At 39.8% G+C, this 23,209-nt stretch overlaps 1 protein-coding gene and 1 pseudogene across 3 annotated transcripts in view; both read left to right on the forward strand.

Moving 5' to 3' along the window:
* Positions 1-23,209, forward strand: part of ARL15 (ARF like GTPase 15) — a 419,297-nt gene that overhangs the window by 331,404 nt on the left and 64,684 nt on the right. The window lies entirely within an intron of this gene.
* On the forward strand, positions 20,657-22,129 carry LOC113617551 (60S ribosomal protein L4 pseudogene; annotated as a pseudogene).

Below are 23,209 nucleotides of genomic sequence, written 5' to 3' on the forward strand. Positions count from 1 at the left end.
TTAGATTAAGTTAGAGCTTGAGAAGACTTTGTGCCCCAGCCTCATTGGGTTGGGCTGCAAAATGCTTTCACTGAAATACATTGACTATTGACCTTGAGCTGTCATCAAGGGCCATGATAAGAAAAGCACTGTTAAAGATACATTGTTTCATTATGTTTTCCAGTGTGCTTTTTAAAAAATGTTCAGATATAAAAATTCCATTTAGAATTTGCACCAGGAAAATGTTTCTCTATTCTGCCAATTAGGCTTACTTCAGCTTGTAAGATAATGAGAATTTGGTGTATACATTATACATACTCATATTACCCTGTCTCTACCAATTTTCACATCTTTAAGTTGGAGAAAATAATACCCATTTTAATCCCCTTTGACTTTCAAATTTATGCCTCCACTTAGACCTTTTCACTTAAACTCTAAACTCGTCTCTCCATTTATCTACTCAAATATCCATTCAACAGATATTTATCAAGCATCTACTATGTGTCAGGCGCTGCTCTAGGCACAGAGGATGCAGTGGAGATCAAGACAAGTGAAAGCCCTGACCTACTGGAACTTTCAGTGCAGTAAAAGAGGAAGATAGTAAACAAGATAAAGTAAAATGTGAAATGTGTCATGTTTCCTTTTGTGTATGCCTTTTTTTTTTTTTTTTTTTTTTGATACACGGGCCTCTCACTGTTGTGGCCTCTCCCGTTGCGGAGCACAGGCTCCGGACGCGCAGGCTCAGCGGCCATGGCTCACGGGCCCAGCCGCTCCGCGGCATGTGGGATCTTCCCGGAATGGGGCACGAACCCGTGTCCCCTGCATCGGTAGGCAGACTCTCAACCACTGCGCCACCAGGGAAGCCCCTGCCTTTTTAATATATCTTCTTAGTAGTTATTATGGGGATTATAATTAACACCCTAAATTTATAATAATCTACTTTGAATTAATACCTCAGTAACACGTAAAAACTGCTCCTGTGCAGTTCTGTCCTCTCCGCATTTATGTTGCTGTTCGCACAAAGTACATTTATACATTGTGTTCATTAACGTAGATTTTAAATTATTATTCTTTTATGCATTTGTCTTTTAATCATATAGAAGATAAAAAGAGGAGTTACAAACCAAAAATACAATAGTATTGGCTTTTGTATTTACCTATGTGGCTACCTTTTTCAGAATTCTTTCTCTGTTATAGCTTTGAGTTACTTTCTAGTATCCTTTCATTTCAGTCTGAAGGACTTCCTTTAGCATTTCTTGTAGGGCAAGTCCCCTGACAAGGAACCACCTCAGTGTTTATCTGCTTCATTTTTGAAGGTTAGTTTTGCTGGTTGTAAAATTCTTGGTTAACAGTTTTCTTTTAGCACTTTAAAAATGTCATCCAACTTCTTTCTGACCTCCATGGTTTCTGATGAGAAATTTTCTGTTCATCTTATTGAAGGTCTCTTGTATGTGACAAGTTTCTTCTCTCTTGCTAATTCTAAGATTTTCTCTTTGACCTTGGTTTCCAAAAATTTGACTATCATGTCTTAACCTGGGTCTCTTTGCATTGATTCTTCCTAGGGTTTATTGAGCTTCTCGACTGTATAGATTTATGTCTTTTATCAAATTCTGGGAGTTTTCAGCTATTATTCCTTCAAATATCTTTTCTTCTCCTTTCCCTTTCTCTTCTTCAAGGATTCCTGTTGTATGTGTTGGTACACTAATATGGTGTCCCATAAGTCTCTTACACTCTGTTTATTTTACATCATTCTTTTTCCTCTCTGTTCCTCGACCGAATAACTTTAATTGACCTATCTTGAAGTTTACTCGTTCTTTTTCTGCCTGCTCAAATCTGCTACTGAAACCCTCTAGTGAGTTTTTCATTTTAGTTATCGTACTTTTCAGCTCCCAAATCTCTGTTCCTTTTTTTGTAATTTCTGTCTCTTTATAATTGATACTCTCTATTTGTTCATACAATATTCTCTTGGTTTCCTTTAGCGTTTTGTCCATGATTTCCTTTAGCTCTGTGAGCATATTTAAGACAATTGATTTAAAGGCTTTGTCTAGTAAGTCCAGCGTCTGTGTTCCTCGGAGTACGTTTATTAATTTCTTCTGTGAACGGGCCATATTTTCCTGTTTCTTTCCATGCTTTGTAATCTTTAGTTGCAAACTGGGCATTCTGAATATTATAAAGTGGTAACTCTGGTAACCAGAGTCTTCCCCTACTTAGGGTTTGTTTTTGTTGTTTGCTGTAAGCTGTAGCTATTTGTTAGGTAACTTTTCCAAACTATTTTTGCGTGAACTGTGTTCTTAGTCATATGTGGTCTCTGAATTCTCTCTTCCTTTAGCTTATGTCCCACTAGTGTTTTGACAGAGATTTCTTTGACTACCAGAGGCCAAATGAGAGAGAAAGCGAGTGAAAATAAGAGGGAAAAACAAAACCCTCTTAGGTCTTTTCTGAGCATATGTGCTGCCCTGAGCATGTGCATGACTTTCTAAATTCCGGAATTTACAAGTGCTTTTGAATTCCCTGATTTCTCAAATAAACTCTCTCTAGCTTTTCCTCCCAGAATTTTGGCACTCCATTGTACGCCTCCACTTCATCTTTTGCCGCAGGTAGCTGCAGGCTTTTTCTTTGTCTTATAAGGAGTTCCACCCTGAGTGAGTTCTGAATTAGGTGAAACAAAGACAAGCACCTTACATCAGTCCTTCAGGTAGTCCCTACATAAGTTAGAACAGACAAACACAGTTCTTTACAAATAAGGTCTGCTCTGCTTCCTCCAGAACCAGGGACCAGAGTCCCAAACTGGGAACATGAACAGTCATCTTTAAGACCGCTGCTGAGCCCAGGAGAAGAATTGGCCAAAGACGTACAAAAACACCACAATGCTTTCCTACCATTTTCAAATTGCCTTTCCATTCATTCAGTGTTTGCTTGGTTGCTGTAAACCTTTGTTTTCCAGAGCTCTGAAAAAGTTGATTCTGAGAGTTTTTGCTTTATTTTTCAATCTTCCCTTGGGGGGCCAGCACCCTTGGAGCTGCCTACTCTGCCATTTTTGCTGATGTCATTTTCCTGCCCTACTTTAAAATATAAGGTTCAGACATGTATTTTATTTATCAAAACATTCTTTCTTAAACTGTAAAATATTTTCCAGTTTTAGAAGTTCTAATTGCAGTTGTAATCCTCATAATATTGCTGTAGGTTCACAAGGGTGTTTTGCAAACTATTTACATATTTACAAAGAGGAAGTGGTAAAGCACATTATATCAGCTTGGCACTAATATGATTAGATAGAAAATTTTACCCTTTTCAAAAAGTCTAACTGTTGAATGAAGGAAATTGTTGGGCTGTCAGGAGTGAATGGAGGGATGTAGACACCTCTCCAGCTTTGCTGCTATTTCCTTTCGTATTATAAATTCTTCGCTGAAAACAGTTCTTCAAGTTCTCCATTCAGGGGGATCTGTAGGGCTAGGCCCAGTGTGTCACATGAAAGGTGCTCAATAAATATTTGTTAGATGCAGTTCACGTTAACTAGGACATTGCTATGGTGTGGAACAAAAGCAGATGATGTGCATTTCCATGCTGGAAGGAATATAGAGACTTTCACCCAAGGAATTATTTCTTAGGCAGGTTCCAGAAGTTAGTGTTGCAACGTGACACTAAGAAGAGCAGGTGCAAAGTGAAAACACTGGAGTGCAGGTCAGAAATTAGATTATTGTAGTTTCTATAAAATAGTTTCCACTTTACAAACAATGCTTTTAAAAGGAATATGTTTTTTTTCTATGTGAGGAACAGTGTGGTCTTAAAGCGGTGTGTTGGAGGCTTTGGATAATAATGCCTGATTTTCCTGACTGAGATTTAACTAAGGCCATATATGTGAAACCCTTGACTTGAAGCCCTAACATGGTGTAAATTCTCAATAATGTAACCTCTTTACCTGGGTCCTTAGAGTGGAATATGAGTTTTTACTCACTTTTCAGGCTATCAGCATTTGATGTGACAAGAAAGCTTTCTGGGGGCAAACATGTAATGTTTGGGAAGCAGGAGAGGCAGAGTCATGATATGTAAGGAGTGGGCACTGATCCAGTGAGAAGTTGGGCTATGGAACATGGAAGTATTATTAGAAAATAATTACCTTATTCTTTTCCTATCATTGTAGTAATTAACTTCTTCACCTCCAAATAATGAGAAATCAGTGTACAAATTCTATGCCTTTGGCATAGGGCTTGGATCCCAAGCAAGAGGAATGTATTTCCAGACGATGGATAGAGAGAATATATCAATATGTAGCAAACTTACTGAAGTAACTGGGCCTCCCTTGCCTATTTTCATACCATCATCCTTTAAGTATGTTATCCAGACCCTAAAGGACCCCCAGCACTGGTTTCCCTAACATCAAAATAGTTCTACCACTTGGAGGACGAAGAAGAAGCCCCCATGTCTTTGAGGAAAAAAAAAAAAAGTGGCGGATGCTCTTGTGTAAGCAGGGAAGTCTCTAAACCAGTATCTACTCAACTAAAGATCTGAAATTAAATTATCTTAAATTTTGAAAGTGGATTTTGAAGCTGTTCTCATACCATATATTTAACGTGCATGTGCATGCGGGTAAAAAACATCCAGCACCATCTCAGAACTTAGTTTTAACCTTGAAAAAGAAAACCTGTGTTATTTTAAGGATTCATAGATAATACGTTAAAGTGTAAGACTCTCACATAGTAACAATTGTTGCTTGTGGGTTTGACTCGACAAATAGACATATTATGATGGAGCAGAGAATTTTTTTTTTTTTCCGGTACGCGGGCCTCTCACTGCTGTGGCCTCTCCCGTTGCGGAGCACAGGCTCCGGACGCGCAGGTTTAGCAGCCATGGCTTATGAGCCCAGCCGCTCCGCGGCATGTGGGATCCTCCCAGACCGGGGCACGAACCCGTGTCCCCTGCATCGGCAGGCGGACTCTCAACCACTGCGCCACCTGGGAAGCCCCGAAAATTTTTTTTTTGTTCTTTCAATTTATTTCGTTGTCCCGGGTCTTAGTTGCGGCAGGCCGGCTCCTTGGTTGCAAGTCGCCCGCTTCTTAGTTGCAGCAAGTGGGCTCCTTAGCTGTGGCACATGAACTCTTAGTTGCGGCATGCAGGATCTAGTTCCCCGACCAGGGATTGAACCCAGGCCCCCTGCATTGGGAGCGTGGAGTCTTAACCACTGCACCACCAGGGAGGTCCCAGACCAGAGACGTTTTGATATGTCCATATTAATTGTGATTATATAAACTGATTATTTCATTAAATGAGGAAAATCTAGTAGTACAGGGGATATTTGCTCTCACCTTCCCTTGGCTGATGCCTCCTCTTCCTCCAGGTGTCTGTGTGAAAAGAATACGATGCCCTCTGCCCCTGCCCATCCCCTTACCCCGCCCCCATACTAAAAAGATCCTCCTGTGGCACCTCTTCATAGCACCTTGCCCATCAATAGCACTGACCATGACTACAGTTAGTGAAAATTTTGTGTAATAAGTTGTCTAAGAAGGGTTTCCCTCAATATACTCCCTGCTTGAAGAAGTAGTGATATCATTAGAAAAGGGTGTTAAAGTATGCAAACAACCCAAATTATTTTCTTGTATAAAAAGCTCATTTTTATTTACAGCAAATTTATAAATACCATTTTAAGAGTCTATTCGCTCTCTACTCGGTAATAATAATAATAACCCCTGATGTTCGTATAGTGCTTTGTAGCTAGCAAGACACTGCATTATCTTCCTTAATTCCTCTGAAGTGGGTCATATCTCCTTTATTTTACAGATAAGAGACTGAGGCTCACTGAGGTTAAGTGACTTGCACAGGATCATGGAACCCAATAATTGGCAAAACGAGGGCTCCGATCAGGCCCCGATTTTCTTTCTCTATCACAGCTGCATCTCTTAGGAATGGTCTAATTCAGCATACATATAAATATTTATAAACATTATGTCATTGTTTCGAACTAGTAGGTTTTACTCTTTTGACTGTTTCATGGTACTGGAGCTGCAGAGCAAAGCGGACATTTGCAAAAGTTCAATCCACAGCCGTTTTATATTCCCTCTGCTTTGAAATTTTCATCCTTTGCTAGCAGCAACATACTTTTATAACAGTAAATAAAGAAAACATTTTCCTATTGTCATCTAAATGCTTAGCGCACCTGGAGTTACTTTTTGTAGCCTTTCTACTTATACCATGAAATCACAGTATGGCTTCTTATTTGAATGTTTGATCATCTGACACCTAATAATAAAAAATTCATTGGCCCTATAATGAGTTTCATCTTTCTTAATGTTTAAAAATGTTTAGAAATTATTTCAAGTCTTAAACAAAAATCATAGTAGGATTAAATAAGCATTTCCCTTGGGAGATAAAGATTGAAATTTGAAAGTAAACCACTACTAACTTTAGGCCAATAAAAAAAATTTTCATGCAGATGATTTTTTTTTCGCGTTCATTTTCTTAAATGCAATACTGAAGCCAGGGAGTGTCATATAAAACAAGCCCAAAGCACTTTTTGTACCTAAGCTAAAAATTACTTCCGTGGCCTTTGACATACCAAGGGACTTTGCTATTATAAAGTAAACATAAGAAGGAATCTTTTCAACCTTCTAAAAATTTAAACATAGAAACTGGTTTTGGTCCGTGCAAAGACTGATTTTTTCACACACAGTTTCTAAAATCACAGCACAGATTGTCCAAAAAACATTTGTACTAATTGCTTTGTTTATGAAATAATTTGAGTTATCATTCCCCAAAGCATGAAATGTAAATGAATTTTTTTCTTTTATCCCATTCCTACGAGAATAATAAAATGCTTATATATTGGGGCAGTTGGTAATGCAGAATCAATTGTTATAATTTTAAAGCATAACACTCAAAGGGAAAAGACTCGTGGAAAACTTTATCCAAGTGTGTACATATTTATGTACTGATATTTTTAGTGATCACCGTATCAGAAGTATGTAGGGAAGGAGAGAGGTTTTCCAAAAAGTTGTATTAAGGTATTCTTGCATTATCTAGATGAGTGCTTTTGTTTTTGTTTTTGTTGCGGTATGCGGCCCTCTCACTGTTGTGGCCTCTCCCGTTGTGGAGCACAGGCTCCGGACGCGCAGGCTCAGCGTCCATGGCTCACAGTCCCAGCTGCTCTGCGGCATGTGGGATCTTCCCGGACCGGGGCATGAACCCATGTCCCCTGCATCGAAAGGCGGACTCTCAACCACTGCGCCACCGGGGAAGCCCTAGATGAGTGCTTTTTAAAATGTGGTCTATGGACCAGTGCTAGTCCACAAAATGTTTGTACCAGTATGACGCAAGAGAAGTACAGAAATTGAGAGTAAGCATTTGAGAAACTGGTAGCAATTTGACATCGCTACAGCATCCGACTACATGATTTTGTATTCTATAAAAGCATAACTTGATACATGATGGATTAGAAAACAAATACAAAACAAATCAGATCCTTCACATATGATATTAGAAACTCTGAGGTAGCTCGGGGTCCACAAACTTTTTCTGGAAAGGGTCAAATAGTAAATAGTTTAGGCTTTGCAGGCCATACTCTCCAAGTCCCAACTACTCAACTCTGCTGCACACAAGTGCCATGAACAATATTGAACAGATGACTATGTGCCAATTAAACTCTATCTATGGACATTGAGATTTTAATTTCATCTCATTTTCACCTGTCACAAAATACTATTAATATTTTTTTCCTCAACCACTTAGAAGTATAAAAACCATTCTTAACTCCTGTGGGCTATACAAAAACAGACAGTGCGTTAGATTTGGGCCTTAGGCCCAGCTTGCTGACCCTGGAGCTATATCACCATTCCAGCAATCTTTGGGAACAGATGCTGTCATTTCCTTGTCTCAGCCTTCCCCTCGCTCTCTGCAATTTTAATTGCCACTTATTTCACTCTGCAGTTTGGGTTATTATTCAAGAATACCTTAGAGTACTCATAACGCTTAGAACATTATGTTTAATAAAGTCCAGAAGGAAAATGTTCCAAGTATCACTGTGGGAATAAATTTTAGGATTCCCTGTGACCTACTGGCTTACATGAACTTTGCTTAAAAAAGTAATCCAAGAAGAGTGGGATGGAAGATCTCTTGATCAGATACATAAGCATAATAGTGGATTGTTTTAATTTGTTGCCAGGAATGGACAATGATACAGCAGTGAGTTAAAATCCTGCTTAATTCTTATCCTGAAATGGACTAATCATTGGTTTTGATGGTAATAAAATGACAGAAGGCTGTGAGTAAATTGTGAGTTTAGCATCCAAAACAGAGAACTGCTCAGATTCCCTGTCTCTGTCTCAGGTCCTTTTTGTCTCATCTTGTTAAACAGAAACCCGGGTCCTATCTGCTCCCACAGCATTCCAACCACCATGAGGCCACTGTATTTCTCTTCTCAGAAATCTCCATTTGGCTTATTAGAAGTGGTTTCTTGGGACTTCTCTGGTGGTCCAGTGGCTAAGACTCCGTGCTCCCAATGCAGGGGGCCTGGGTTCGATCCTTGCTCAGGGAACTGGATCCCGCATGCCACAACAAAGACCCGATGCAGCCAGATAAATATTAAAAAAAAAAAGTGGTTTGTCCCTGACCACCTTGAGCACTACATACTTTTATATACTTGAGTAGTGCATACTTTTATTACTTGGTTGATCTTTCACATAATCAAGTGATAACATTCTTATTCTATGGTTATTATGGTTTTACTTATCATTAATTTTTCACATTAATGTAGCACCTTCTTCTCCATCTCATTTAAACAAAGTTTGACAGTAAATATGTGCATGTGAACTAGGCAAGCCCTTCTGAAATGTGTTGGCATTGAGCAAAGGCACTTAGCTTCTTTATTGATTCATTTGTTAGTCTTTAGTCCTAACTTCAGTTTGGGTTTTTTTTTTTTTCTTTCCACTCTTCACATATGCAGCAGTCTTTTGGGAAGTGAATTACTTGTAGTATATTTTGTAGTATTTCAAATGTGGGAAAACCTTTCATCAGGTTGTTAAAGTTCAGTGTTCTGAGCTCATATGATAGAATCTCCTATCAGACTATGTGTTCCCTTTTTGTTCTATTTCAAATATAAGAGGTTAACTTTTGTATGCATGCCACGGCATTTTTGGACTGAGTCAAGTCTTCCAAAAAAGTGAGAACTATGAGACAAACCAGTATTCAAAGAGACATATCCTTGGAATATGAGCAAGCCCATTAATGCTGTATTTCTGTATTTAAAGTATGTTATGTCATACCCATGCTGTCTTCCATGTCCGCATTTTAAGTGAGGAAGAAACTACGCCTCCTCATATTTGAGAACAAACTGCAAAAGTTGGTTCCCTGGTTGTGTTATAAATCCATAAAAAGATCCATTTTCAAACCCAGCAACTTTTTAAATAGGCAACTTCCTATTTTTCACTTGAAAATCAAAATCAGATTGTTCTAAGTGCTTTCTCCATCAGTCATATTTAATTACATAATGTCTTATTATTTTAGTGTATTCAGGGATAAAATGCCTGTTCTGTAGCAATTTGTATATTGAGTTGAGTTCTGGTTACATAACCAGTCTGTCAACAGCACGAAGTAGAGGGCACTGATTTAGTTAGAAATTTAGAGTCCTCTTCCATGCTTTATCCTAGTGGGAATTACATTTTTAAATTGTTGTTTGGCATGCATTGAAAGCTGTTCATCCAGTGTATGTTTATCAGACACCTTCTATGTGGCAGGCAGTATGTAGTTTTAGTTTATTTAGCAAGTTTTAATAAATTTTTTTTCCTTTGAGTATTATTTGCAATCAGAGACACTTCTAAACTTAAAGAACTTTTAAAGAAAGAGTAAATTCTCTTCAGAATGGCAGTGAAAGATGGTGTGTGTGTGTGTGTGTGTGTGTGTGTGTGTGTGTGATTGTAAAAGTCTGAGTTTCAGGCCCTGTGCATTTCAGTTCTGGTATCGTGTCTTGTTAAAGCCTTTAGCCCAGCACTTTTCAATGAATGGATGAACAGAGTTCTGATCAATGTGAGGGAATAATGAGTGAATTGTGGTTCACTTGTTGTGAATATTACCTACTCTGTGCTTCTAGAAAAGTATTTTAGCAAGTGTGTGGCTCTTAGTTAATGAAAATGTTAAAATATATAAAAACAAATTATTAATTGTTCTCTTAATTAAAATATATCCACTCGGAAGTAAAGACTTTTATTTTAGTAACTACAACTGCTTTGGAAGTCTATTAGATAATGGCTTCAATTCCACAAACTAATACTTTTGTGTTATCAGATTGCTTTCAGATTTCTCTTTTATATTCACTGAAGAAGAAAGAGTGGTGTACAGGACTGAGTTTCTAATGCTCCTCTCCAAGAGAGCCACTCTTAGGCAAATACCAACTCTACAAGCCTACAAAATAGACATCAGGGCAAATTTTACAAAACCTACATTTACTGTTTACTTGTGTAAGGAGTCTTCTGTAAGACCAAAGGAATCATAAAACATTGTTTTTACATAAATGGTGATAGGAGTTAGGCAAAGAAAATTTGCTAATATTTGTTAAGGGACCTACCATTAAGTTTTAGTTCTATATTAAACATTATTGGTTTGTCATGATCTGTTCTCCATTCCTGAATTGCCTTCACCTCTATGTCATTATCTTATGTATTCACTGTCATTGTCTCAGGTTTCCAGGGGTTTTGGTATGTCAGTGATTCTTTCACCTGGGCTTATTCTGCTTCTTTTTTTATTTGTTTATTAGTTCTGAGATTATTTTGTTCATTGTTTCCTTACTTCTGCAATCTCTTTTTTATCTCATTCTTTCAACTTATCTCATTACTGATGTCTCATTTAATTCATCTTTTCTTTTGTCCTGTAGCGTAATATCCTCATGGAGATTTTGGGGGGTGGGGTGGAGGGCTCTCTTTTCTTCCCAAGTGGATTCTTGCTTCCTTCCCACCACTCCCTCTTTCACTCATTCTTTCTTTGCTCCAGTAGTCCTGCTTACTTGTCCTACTCTTCTCTTTGTTAGACCTAAGTTTCATTAGAACAATTCAATTAAGGACTTCTCTTTGCTCTTTAGTGTTGGTGAATTGTCCTCATTTTCCTTTTTACTTTCTCTGATTAGAACTCTATGTCTTGTCCCTGGAGCTCCATTCAGTTGAGGATTTGAGGAAACGAGGCCACATGCTAGGGAAGGGGTAGAGTGAGTTGAGCCGGGGCTTGTGCTGTTGGTTGTAGGATCTGGACTTGGCTCTTCCTCAGTAATTGTGTGAATTGCCCTGCATCGAGGTTTGCTCTATGTACCCACAGATGAATCTCTTTAGAGGAGGGAGGATATTTGGGGGCAGGGGGTGATGTCTTCTCTGGCTTTGGATTATTGCTCCAATTTAAGGAGGTAACAGCACCAAGAAGGTCAGCCCCTGGTGTTTCCTTCCCTTGCCAAACCCTGCTTACCTCCCGCAGATGTTTCTGTCCTTTCCCGGCTAATGGAGAAAAAGGGACACCTGTGAGCTTTAGCAATGGCATCATTAATCCACAGCAGAGGAAGGAACTTCACCTAGGGTTCTTCTCCCCTCATTCTTGTTCTCTCTGCTGCACACTCAACACACACGTATTCAGATCTTATTTTCCTTCTCTTTGGCTAACCCCTTGTGTACTGCTTAAGGTACAATAAAAGCTGATATAGATGAGTGCACCCATGTTAAGACAAACTCAGATTTAACACAATTGGCAATTGGCTCTCCTCTTTCCTTCATCCCAGCCCTCATCCTAATTGCATTAACTTCACAGTAATGATATCCCGCATACATGATTGAATTTGCTAGACTCCTCCATGTAGTGTTATAATAAAGTTGGGCTGTGATTAATTAGCTTTGCTTGATTATGACTCATATCCCTTTTCTTCTCCTCCTTTCCTCCCAGGCATGGAAAACCAAAATGGTGAGCCCTGGTTTACTTCTCTGTGTCTGAGGAGATCCTGTGATGTCAGGGAGGCGTTTTCACTCTGGATGGATTTTTCCATCTTTTCCCCAGGTTGCCTAAATACCACTTCAGATCTGTTTTCCCCAAATTGGGGGCTGTTAATGATAGTTTTCAGGATTTTGTCCACCTAACTTTCCCATCTCCAACCTAATCCTTTCTTTTTTTGGAATCTTTTTATTCCTGGGTACCACTTTTTTTTTTTCCCTCAATGAACAACTTTTGATTGAAGTATAGTTGATTTACAGCGTTGTTTGTTTCACGTATACGGCAAAGTGATTCAGTCATCTATATCTTCTTTTTCAGATTTTTTCCATTATAGGTTATTATAAGATATTGAATGTAGTTCCCTGCCTGGGCACCACTTTTAAAGATTAAGATGTGGTGTTTTCCTTCCCTTGGTTACCTTCTGCCAACACTTTTTTCCTTTTTTTAAAAAATAGTGATTTTAGATGTGTTTCCTTATGCTTTAGGGGAAAAATTCTATAATTTGACTTTATTCTCCCATCTTAGCTTAGAAGTTCTGTTCTAGGCACTTCTCATTTATTATCATATTCAATCTTTACAGTGCTTCTTCAATATATCACAGCTAACATCATGTGTGATTAGTCACACATGTGGACACCGAGGTTTCAAAGAGTAAAGTTTTCCAGTGTCACATGACTAACGGGTGGACAATCAGGGTCCCATGCCGACCTGTCTGTCTCTAAAGCCTGTGGTCTTCCTGCTCCCACACTCTGCCTCCTCACACTGCTGTCTGATGCTGAATATGTCAGCATCCCTTCTCTGGGCTTTTCTAATTCATCTACAAAATGAGGGGGGTGGCCTGCAAGGTCCTCCCTAGCTCTAAACCTCTATGTTTATGGTTAGTGGAATGAGAAGACTACATTTTACTTTAACATAAATTTATTTGACTTTACATTTAATAGGAATGGCTGTATATTTCAAGTTTAAATATATATTTACATATTTCTGCAGTCAGGAATTTCAGATTATATAAACCTTTTTGTTTTCTCAACTCATTTTTCAGGTGCGTTGGAATTTCACTGCTGTTCTTTTTAACATATGGTGTTTGCAAGAGTGAAGTTGGAAATTTTTATTCAAATGTTCATTTTTTTCCCCCTATATTATTCTGTCTCTGTTTAACCCTTCTCGGTGTGCTGAGAATGCCTGAATCGGAGGTAGTTTGAGGCAGTGAAGCAAAACAAAATTAAATAATCCATTTGGTGGTTAAACCCTCAACCTTGACCTAAGCAAACTGCAGTAACGAAGCAAAGATGACATTAAGGAGACTACAAATCCCTGGTTCTAAGAGTTTATAATCCACAAGATAAACTGACTGATGTCAGTGTACGTCTAACTCACGTGTGCATACTCAATGAGCAGCAAGTATGTCAGTGTTCACAGCTGCACAGCAATAGTGGTGCAGAAACCAGGGTGACCGTGGAAATAGCGGTGGTCTGTTAGAACAGGAAGTGGAAAAGATGGGAGACAATAATGGACAGGATGGAGTTGCTTAGGAGTGAGGTCACAATTTGTATGTCCATGAGGCAGGACTTTGAAAATGGGTGAGTGCAGAAGAGAGGGCTGACCCTCCTTGGCCACTCCCAAGCCTATTTATTCTTGGCAAGTGCTCTCAGCCCTAGGCCCGCAAGACTACCGCCTCCCTGAGCTGTTGCCCAGGAGCCAACCTTCAACCTTTATTTCTTACCCCTTCCATTCTGTCAATTCCAGCCCTAAGAAGGGATACACAGAAGAATCAAACTCATCTCAGCTTTCCTCTGGATAATGTAAATTAATTGGACTCCTTCTAACCATGCTTTTCTCATCTCCATTTTGCTCATTTGATATTCTTTGAGCATCTTATATTTACCAGACATTTTGCTAGGCCCTAGGTATATAGTAATGAAGAAAAGAAATAGTACCTGAGCTGCTGAATTTCTAGTAGGTGAATGAGAAAATTTAAAAGTCGAGAAGGGAATACAAATAATAAGCACAGGCATCAAGAAAAGGGTACGGTACTGGGAGAGAAAATAGCTGAGAGTGCAGCAGGGAGCTGTTCACTAGATGATGAGGTCATTTCTTTACTTCATCCCTTTCCTCATATATTCCAAGTCTCTTGCTCAAACTATTTGCCCACTCCCTTCTGGACTTTTCCTAAAGCCTCATATCTAGGCTGTCTGTCTGTGGAATTGATAATATTTTAAAACTCCTTTTAGTTAAAACCCAAGTATTTATTCAAGCCATGTTATGTGTCTGTCTCTGTGCTAGGCGTGCTGGTGTTTACCACGGAGATCTAAGGCACCGTAAGAGCCCTGGAAGGATCCTTGTTCATTTTCTATCCATTACTCCCCGAGCCATGCCCTTCGTCATGATCTTTATCTCCCAGAGGCCACAGAGCACGGGATCAGGAGTCGGGGCTGCCATCTTCCTTTTTCCTTGCTGCCACTTCCAGATCATCTCTCTTCCAATTAAAAATCCCAACTTCTTCGTTTTATAAGCCAGCATACAATTCTACCTGCTACCCTCCTTGAGGTATTTTTTACAACCTCCTGTTCATTCTGCCCATCATTCATTGACGCTTTTGAGCCTCTGGTTTCACTCTTCTTCCCATGGCTCCATCTTTCATTCTTGGAAACTCCAGGTAGAAAGTTCATCCAGCCCCCTGGACTCGCAGTTCCTTGAGCTCCTTTCTTCTAAGTCTTTACTTTACTCTACCTCAGCCACCCTCTCTGAGGCCATTTTCTCCCAAACCTTGTCATCATGAGTAGCCACTCTACCTCTAAAATCTCATTATTAGGTGCTGTAGCTTTGACCATCACTTCCCATGTTTTCAACTTACTTACTCCACACCTGCGTATGAATAGTTGAGCATGACGGGGAAAAAATGGACAACAGTCCCAACTGCCCTCTCATTAAATTGGTAGCCAGAAGGCCCAAGTAGCCTCAGATTTCCTGGCAATCCTACTATGTTCCCTGGTCCGTTCTCCTGTCACAAACCTCTACCGTCTCCACCCCCTTCACAATGAATGACCTGGATTCCTATTTCACTGAGAAGATAGAAACCATCAGAAAAGAACCTTCATCTTCCCATAACCAAATCTACTAATGAGCTTTATCCACTGCCTTTCTGTGTATCTCTTTCACCTCCTGAGGCTATACTTTCTTTCTGGCATCACCAGTTTTTTCTCCTCTCTAGCGGACCATTGCAGTCAGGACATAAACATGCTATTATATGGCCTATTAAATTTGTTTTGATCCTTTCTTTTCCACACCTCTGCCTCTCCTCCAACTAGCTCCTTTCTTGACTCTGCAAGCACACACAGTAAAACTCCTGGAGAGAATATTTACTGTTTATCTGCTGCCTCTAGTTCGTCACCTCTCATTCCCTCTTCACGCCACACCAATCAGTCTTCTTATGACTGGACTCCTGAACAGTCCACATTAGATCCATCGTTTCCTGAAGCACTTTCTTCACCAATCCATGCTGGAATGCAGACTTCAGGTCTTGGCCCTCTTCTTCATCTGTATTCATATCCTGGGTGATCTCATCTTTCCTGTGGTTTTAAATACACTGATGATTTGTTCATTTATCTCTCTACTTAAAGCTCTCCATCGAGAGACTAGTCCCATGCTTCCTCAGCTTCCCCACTAGTATGTTTTTTGTTTTTGTTTTTTGTTTTTTTGCGGTACGCGGGCCTCTCACTCTTGTGGCCTCTCCCGTTGCGGAGCACAGGCTCCGGACGCGCAGGCTCAGCGGCCATGGCTCACAGGCCCAGCCGCTCCGCGGCATGTGGGATCTTCCCGGACCGGGGCACAAACCCATGTCCCCTGCATCGGCAGGCGGACTCTCAACCACTGCGCCACCAGGGAAGCCCCCCACTAGTATGTTTGATGGCATGTTACATTTAAGGCCAAAAGACTTACGCACTTTTCCCTCAAACCCAACTTCTCTTCCAGTGTTTTCATCTCAGTGAAAGTAGCATCTTTTCCAAACCCCCTCCCCATTTACCCAGTTCCGAGGCACCAGTTTCTCTCATCACCCACATGAACAAGACCAGTTGGTTTTATCTTCAGAATATATCCCGAACCCGTCTACAGTGTTGCCACCCTAGTCCAAGCAACCATTCCTACCTGGATTCTTGTAACTGCTTCCCACCTGGTCTCTCTGCTTCCACTCTTGCCCTCTTACACTCAAACCACCAAAGCCCATGATCTTCCACTCTGTCAATCAGATCCTGTCACTTCCCTTCTGAGAACCTTCCAGTGGTTTCTCATCACATGTAGAATAAATACCTGCCTTGATCCAGACTGTAAGTGAGCTCACCCTTGCCTAGCTCTCTGACTCCCTTTTCTTCTGCTTTCTGCATCATTTGCTAAGTTCCAGTTACATTCTCAGTCTAATACATGTTTTCTTTGACTGTTTTGCTACCTAAAATTACATGTGAGTAAAGAAAGAAAGCCTACCTTACAGGACACTCTTTTCTTTTTTTAATTTGATTGTTATTTTATATTAGAGTATAGTTGATTTACAATGTTGTGTTAGTTTCAGGTGTACAGCAAAGTGATTCATTTATACATATATCCATTGTTTTTTAGATTCTTTTCCTATATAGGTTATTACAGAATACTGAGTAGAGTTCCCTGAGCTATACAATAGGTCCCTGTTGGTTATCTATTTTATATATAATGTGTGTATGTTAATCCCAACCTCCTAATTTATCCCTCACCCGCCACCTTTCCCCTTGATAACCATGTTTCTTTTTGAATTCTGTGAGTCTGTTTCTGTTTTGTAAATAACTTCATTTGTATCATTTTTTTAGTTTCCACCTATGTGATATCCTATGATATTTGTCTTTGTCTGACTAACTTCACTTGCTGTGATAATCTCTAGGTCCATCCATGTTGCTGCAAGTAGCATTATTTCATTCTTTGAACCATAATTCGAAAAGATACATGCACCCTGATGTTCATTACAGCACTATTTACAGTAGCCAAGACATGGAAGCAACCTAAATGTCCACTGACAGATGAATGGATAAAGAAGAATGTGGTACATATATACAATGATATATTACTCAGCCATAGAAGAGCACATTTAACCTTATCTTCCTGTGAATCTCTTGCTTACTCCTGCTCAGGTTTCTGCTGGGACATCAGCTCCTCAGAATAGGCTTCCTTGATACCCTCTCAAAAATAGCTGTGCTGGTCACTCCTGCCTCCAGAAATGCTCTACTTTCTTACCGTGCTTTAATTTTCTTCAGAGCACTTACCATTATATGAAATTATATTTTAAATACATTCCTTTTCAAAATGTATTTGCGACAGGTGGGCCTGGTCAGGATGTTTCCTGTGAGCATAATAAAGCTGGAACTTCAGTCTCAGAAATAAAGGTCAAGCACACAGCACCTTCCAACAGGTCCCACAGAGGCATGGGTGGCCATGGAGTGGGTGGGTGTCTCAGGAGTTCATTATCTGGCTCCATGTGGCTGACAGGGTCTTGGTGCTCTGGCCAAGTGTGAGGCCTGAGCCTCTGAGGTGAGAAGGCCGAGTTCAGGACATTGGTCCACCAGCGACCTCCTGGCCCCATATAATACCAATCGACGAGAGCTCTCCCAGAGATCTCCATCTCAACTTTAAGACCGACCTCCACTCAACGACCAGCAAGCTCCAGTGCTGGACACCCCATGCCAAACAACTAGCAAGACAGGAACACAACCCCACCCATTAGCAGAGAGCCTGCCTAAAATCATAATAAGTTCACAGACATCCCAAAACACACCACTGGATGTGCTCCTGCCCACCAGAAAGACAAGGTCCAGCCTCATCCACCAGAACACACAGGTACCAGTCCTCTCCACCAGGAAGCCTACACAACCCACTGAACCAACCATAGCCACTGGGGGAAGACACCAAAAACAACGGGAACTATGAACCTGCAGCCTGCAAAAAGGAGACCCCAAACACAGTAAGATAAGCAAAATGAGAAGAAGGAGCGAGGTAAAAACCCATCAAACCAAACAAATGAAGAGGAAATAGGCAGTCTACCTGAGAAAGAATTCAGAGTAATGATAGTAAAGATGATCCAAAATCTTGGAAATAGAATGGAGAAAAGACAAGAAACGTTTAATAAGGACCTAGAAGAAATAAAGAGCAAACAAACAATGATGAACAACACAATAAATGAAATTTAAAATTCTCTAGAAGGAATCAATAGCAGAATAAATGAGGCAGAAGAATGGATAAATGACCTGGAAGATAAAATAGTGGAAATAACTGCTGCAGAGCAGAATAAAGAAAAAAAGAATGAAAAGAATTGAGGACAGTCTTAGAGACCTCTGGGACAACATTAAACATACCAACATTCGAATTATAGGGGTCCCAGAAAAGAAGAGAAAAAAAAAGGGACTGAGAAAATATTTGAAGAGTTTATACTTGAAAACTTCCCTAATATGGAAAAGGAAATACTCAAGGAGAATAGTCAAGGAGAAACACACCAAGACACATATTAATCAAACTATCAAAAATTAAATACAAAGAAAAAATATTAAAAACAGCAAGGGAAAAGCAACAAATAACATACAAGGGAATTCCCATAAGGTTAACAGCTGATCTTTCAGCAGAAGCTCTGCAAGCCAGAAGGGAGTGGCAGGACATATTTAAAGTGATGAAAGGGAAAAACCTACAACCAAGATTATTCTACCCAGCAAGGATCTCATTCAGATTTGATGGAGAAATTAAAACCTTTACAGACAAGCAAAAGCTAAGAGAATTCAGCACCACCAAACAGCTTTACAACAAATGCTAAATGAACTTCTCTAGGCAGGAAACACAAGAGAAGGAAAAGACCTACAAAAACAAAACCAAAACAATTAAGAAAATGGTAATAGGAACATTCATATCGATAATTACCTTAAATGTAAATGGATTAAATGCTCCAACCAAAAGACATGGACTGGCTGAATGGATACAAAAATAAGACCTGTATATATGCTGTCTACAAGAGACCCACTTCAGACCTAGGGACACATACAGACTGAAAGTGAGGGGATGGAAAAAGATATTGCATGCACATGGAAATCAAAAGAAAGCTGGAGTAGCAATTCTCATTATCAGACAAAATAGACTTTAAAATAAAGACTATTAGAAGAGACTAAGAAAGACACTACATAATGATCAAGGGATCAATCCAAGAAGAAGATATAACAATTGTAAATATATATGCACCCAATATAGGAGCACCTCAATACATAAGGCAAATGCTAACAGCCATAAAAGGAGAAATCAACAGTAACACAATAATACTAGAGGACTTTAACACCCCACTTTCACCAATGGACAAATCGTCCAAAATGAAAATAAATAAGGAAACACAAGCCTTAAATGACACATTAAACAAGATGGACTTAATTGATATTTATAGAACATTCCATCCAAAAACAGCAGAGTACACTTTCTTCTCAAGTGTTCGTGGAATATTCTCCAGGATAGATCATATCTTGGGTCACAAATCAAGCCTTGGTAAATTTAAGAAAATTGAAATTGTATCAAGTATCTTTTCCAATCACAACGCTATGAGGCTAGATATCAATTACAGGAAAAAAATCTGTAAAAACTTCAAACACACAGAGGCTAAACAATACACAACTTAATAACCAAGAGATCACTGAAGAAATCAAAGCAGAAATCAAAAAATACCTAGAAACAAATGACAATAAAAACACGACAACCCAAAACTTATGCGATGCAGCAAAAGCAGTTCTAACAGAGAAGTTTATAGCAATACAATCCTACCTCAAGAAACAAGAAAAATCTCAAACAAGCTAACCTCACACCTAAAGTAATTAGAGAAAGATAACAAAAAAACCCAAAGTTAACAAAAGGAAAGAAATCATAAAGCTCAGATCAGAAATAAATGAAAAAGAAATGAAGGAAACAGTAGCCAAGATGAATAAAACTAAAAGCTATTCATTGAGAAGATAAACAAAATAGATAAACCATTAGCCAGCCTCATCAAGAAAAGAAAGGGAGAAGTCTCAAATCAACAGAATTAGACATGAAAAAGGAGAATTAACAACTGACACTGCAGAAATACAAAGGATCATGAGAGATTACTACAAGCAACTCTGTGCCAAAAAATGGACAACCTGGAAGAAATGGACAAATTCTTAGAAAAGCACAACCTTCTGAGGCTGAACCAGGAAGACAGAAAAAATAGACCAATCACAAGCACTGAAATTGGAACTGTGATTAAAAATCTTCCAACAAACAAAGCCCAGGACCAGATGGCTTCACAGGTGAATTCTATCAAACATTTAGAGAAGAGCTAACATCTATCCTTCTCAAACTTGTCCAAAATATAGCAGAGGGAGGAATGCTCCCAAACTCATTCTACAAAGCCACCATCACCCTGATACCGGAACCAGACAAAGATGTCACAAAAAAAGAAAACTACAGGCCAGTATCACTGATGAACATAGATGCAAAAATACTAACAAACAGAATCCAGCAGCACATTAAAAGGATCATACACCATGATCAAGTGGGGTTTATCCCAGGAATGCAAGGATTCTTCAGTATACGCAAACCAATCAATGTGTTAAACCATATTAACAAACTGAAGGAGAAAAACCATATGATCATCTCAATAGATGAAGAAAAAGCTTTCAACAAAATTCAACACCCATTTATGATAAAAACCCTGCAGAGCCTTTTCCTGTGGGAGCCGCCGGGTTGAGGGGAGCGTGGCCTTCTCCTCTCCCCGCCATGGCGTGTGCTCGTCCACTGATATCAGTGTACTCTGAAAAGGGGGAGTCATCTGGCAAAAATGTCACTTTGCCTGCTGTGTTCAAGGCTCCCATTCGACCAGATATTGTGAACTTTGTTCACACCAACTTGCGCAAAAACAACAGACAGCCCTATGCTGTCAGTGAGTTAGCAGGTCATCAAACCAGTGCTGAGTCTTGGGGTACTGGCAGAGCTGTGGCTCGAATTCCCAGGGTTCGAGGTGGCGGCACTCACCGTTCTGGCCAGGGTGCTTTTGGAAATATGTGTCGTGGGGGCCGCATGTTTGCACCAACCAAGACCTGGCGACGTTGGCACCACAGAGTGAATACAACGCAGAAGCGATATGCCATCTGCTCTGCGTTGGCTGCCTCGGCTTTACCAGCGCTGGTCATGTCTAAAGGTCATCGTATAGAGGAAGTTCCTGAACTTCCTTTGGTGGTTGAAGATAAAGTTGAAGGCTACAAGAAGACCAAGGAGGCTGTTTTGCTCCTGAAGAAACTTAAGGCTTGGAATGATATCAAAAAGGTCTACGCCTCGCAGCGAATGAGAGCTGGCAAAGGCAAAATGAGAAATCGTCGCCGTATCCAGCGCAGGGGACCCTGCATCATTTATAATGAGGACAATGGTATCATCAAGGCCTTCAGAAACATCCCTGGAATTACTCTGCTTAATGTAAGCAAACTGAACATTTTGAAACTTGCTCCTGGTGGGCACGTGGGACGTTTCTGCATTTGGACTGAAAGTGCATTCCGCAAGTTAGATGAGCTGTATGGCACTTGGCGTAAATCTGCCTCCCTCAAGAGTAACTACAACCTCCCCATGCACAAGATGCTCAATACAGACCTTAGCAGAATCTTGAAAAGCCCAGAGATCCAAAGAGCCCTCCGAGCACCACGCAAGAAGATTCATCGCAGAGTCTTGAAGAAGAATCCACTGAAAAACCTGAGAATCATGTTGAAGCTAAACCCATATGCAAAGACCATGCGCCGGAACACCATTCTTCGCCAGGCCAGGAACCACAAAATCCGGATGGATAGGGTAGCAGCAGCACTAGAAGCCAAATCAGATGAGAAGAGGATTCCAGGCAAGAAGCCTGTGATGGGAAAGAAGGGAAAGGAGGCCATTTGCGTTAAGAAGCTGAAGAAGCCGAAGAAGCCAAAGAAGCCTTTGGTGGGAAAAAAGGCTGCAGTGACCAAGAAACCAGCAGCCAAAAAGAAGCCTGCTAAAAAGAAGCCCGCAGAAAAGAAGCCTGCAGAAAAGAAGCCCACAGAAAAGAAACCCACCACAGAGGAAAAGAAGGCTGCTGCATAAAGTTAAATTTGTTTATTTGGTGAAGGTCAAATCATTTTGGACAGCTAATTTTGAATAAAGACCTTATGATCAAAAAAAAAAAAAAAAAAAAAAACCCTGCAGAAAGTAGAAATAAAGGGACCTTACCTCAACATAATAAAGGCCATATATGGCAAACCCACAGCCAACATCATTCTCAATGGTGAAAAACTGAAACCACTTCCACTAAGATCAGGAACAAGACAAGGTTGTCCACTCTCACCACTATTATTCAACATAGTTTTGGAAGTTTTAGCCACAGCAATCAGAGAAGAGAAAGAAACAAAAGGAATCCAAATCTGAAAAGAAGAAGTACAACTGTCACTCTTTGCAGATGACATGATATTATACATAGAGAATCCTAAAGATGCTACCGGAGAACTCCTAGAGCTAATCAATGAATTTGGTAAAGTAGCAGGATACAAAATTAATGCACAGAAATCTCTTGCATTCCTATACACTAATGATGAAAAATCTGAAAGAGAAATTAAGGAAACATTCCCATTTCCCATTGCAACAAAAAGAATAAAATACCTAGGACTAAACCTACCTAAGGAGACAAAAGACCTGTATGCAGAAAACTATAAGTCACTGATGAAAAAATTAAAGATGATACAAACAGATGGAGAGATATACCATGTTCCCTGGATTGGAAGAATAACATCGTAAAAATGATTATGCTACCCAAAGCAATCTACAGAGTCAATGCACTCCTTATCAATCTACAAATGGCATTTTTCAGAGAACTAAAAATTTAGAACAAAAAATTTCACAATTTGTATGGAAACACAAAAGACCCTGAATAGCCAAACCAATCTTGAGAAAGAAAAACGGAGCTGGAGGAATCAGGCTCCCTGACTTCAGACTATACTACAAAGCTACAGTAATCAAGACAGTATGGTACTGGCACAAAAACAGAAAGATAGATCAATGGAACAGGATAGAAAGCCCAGAGATACACCCATACACATATGGTCACCTTATCTTTGATAAAGTAGGCAAGAATATACAATGGAGAAAAGACAGCCTCTATAATAAGTGGTGCTGGGAAAACTGGACAGCTACATGTAAAAGAATGAAATTAGAACACTCCCTAACACCGTATACAAAAATAAACTCGAAGTGGAATAAAGACCTAAATGTAAGGCCAGACACT

This window comes from Aethalodelphis obliquidens, unplaced genomic scaffold (genome assembly GCF_003676395.1).
Source record: "Aethalodelphis obliquidens isolate GAN/ISIS:26980383/991018 unplaced genomic scaffold, ASM367639v1 scaffold4, whole genome shotgun sequence".
In the NCBI taxonomy this organism is placed as follows: domain Eukaryota; kingdom Metazoa; phylum Chordata; class Mammalia; order Artiodactyla; family Delphinidae; genus Aethalodelphis; species Aethalodelphis obliquidens.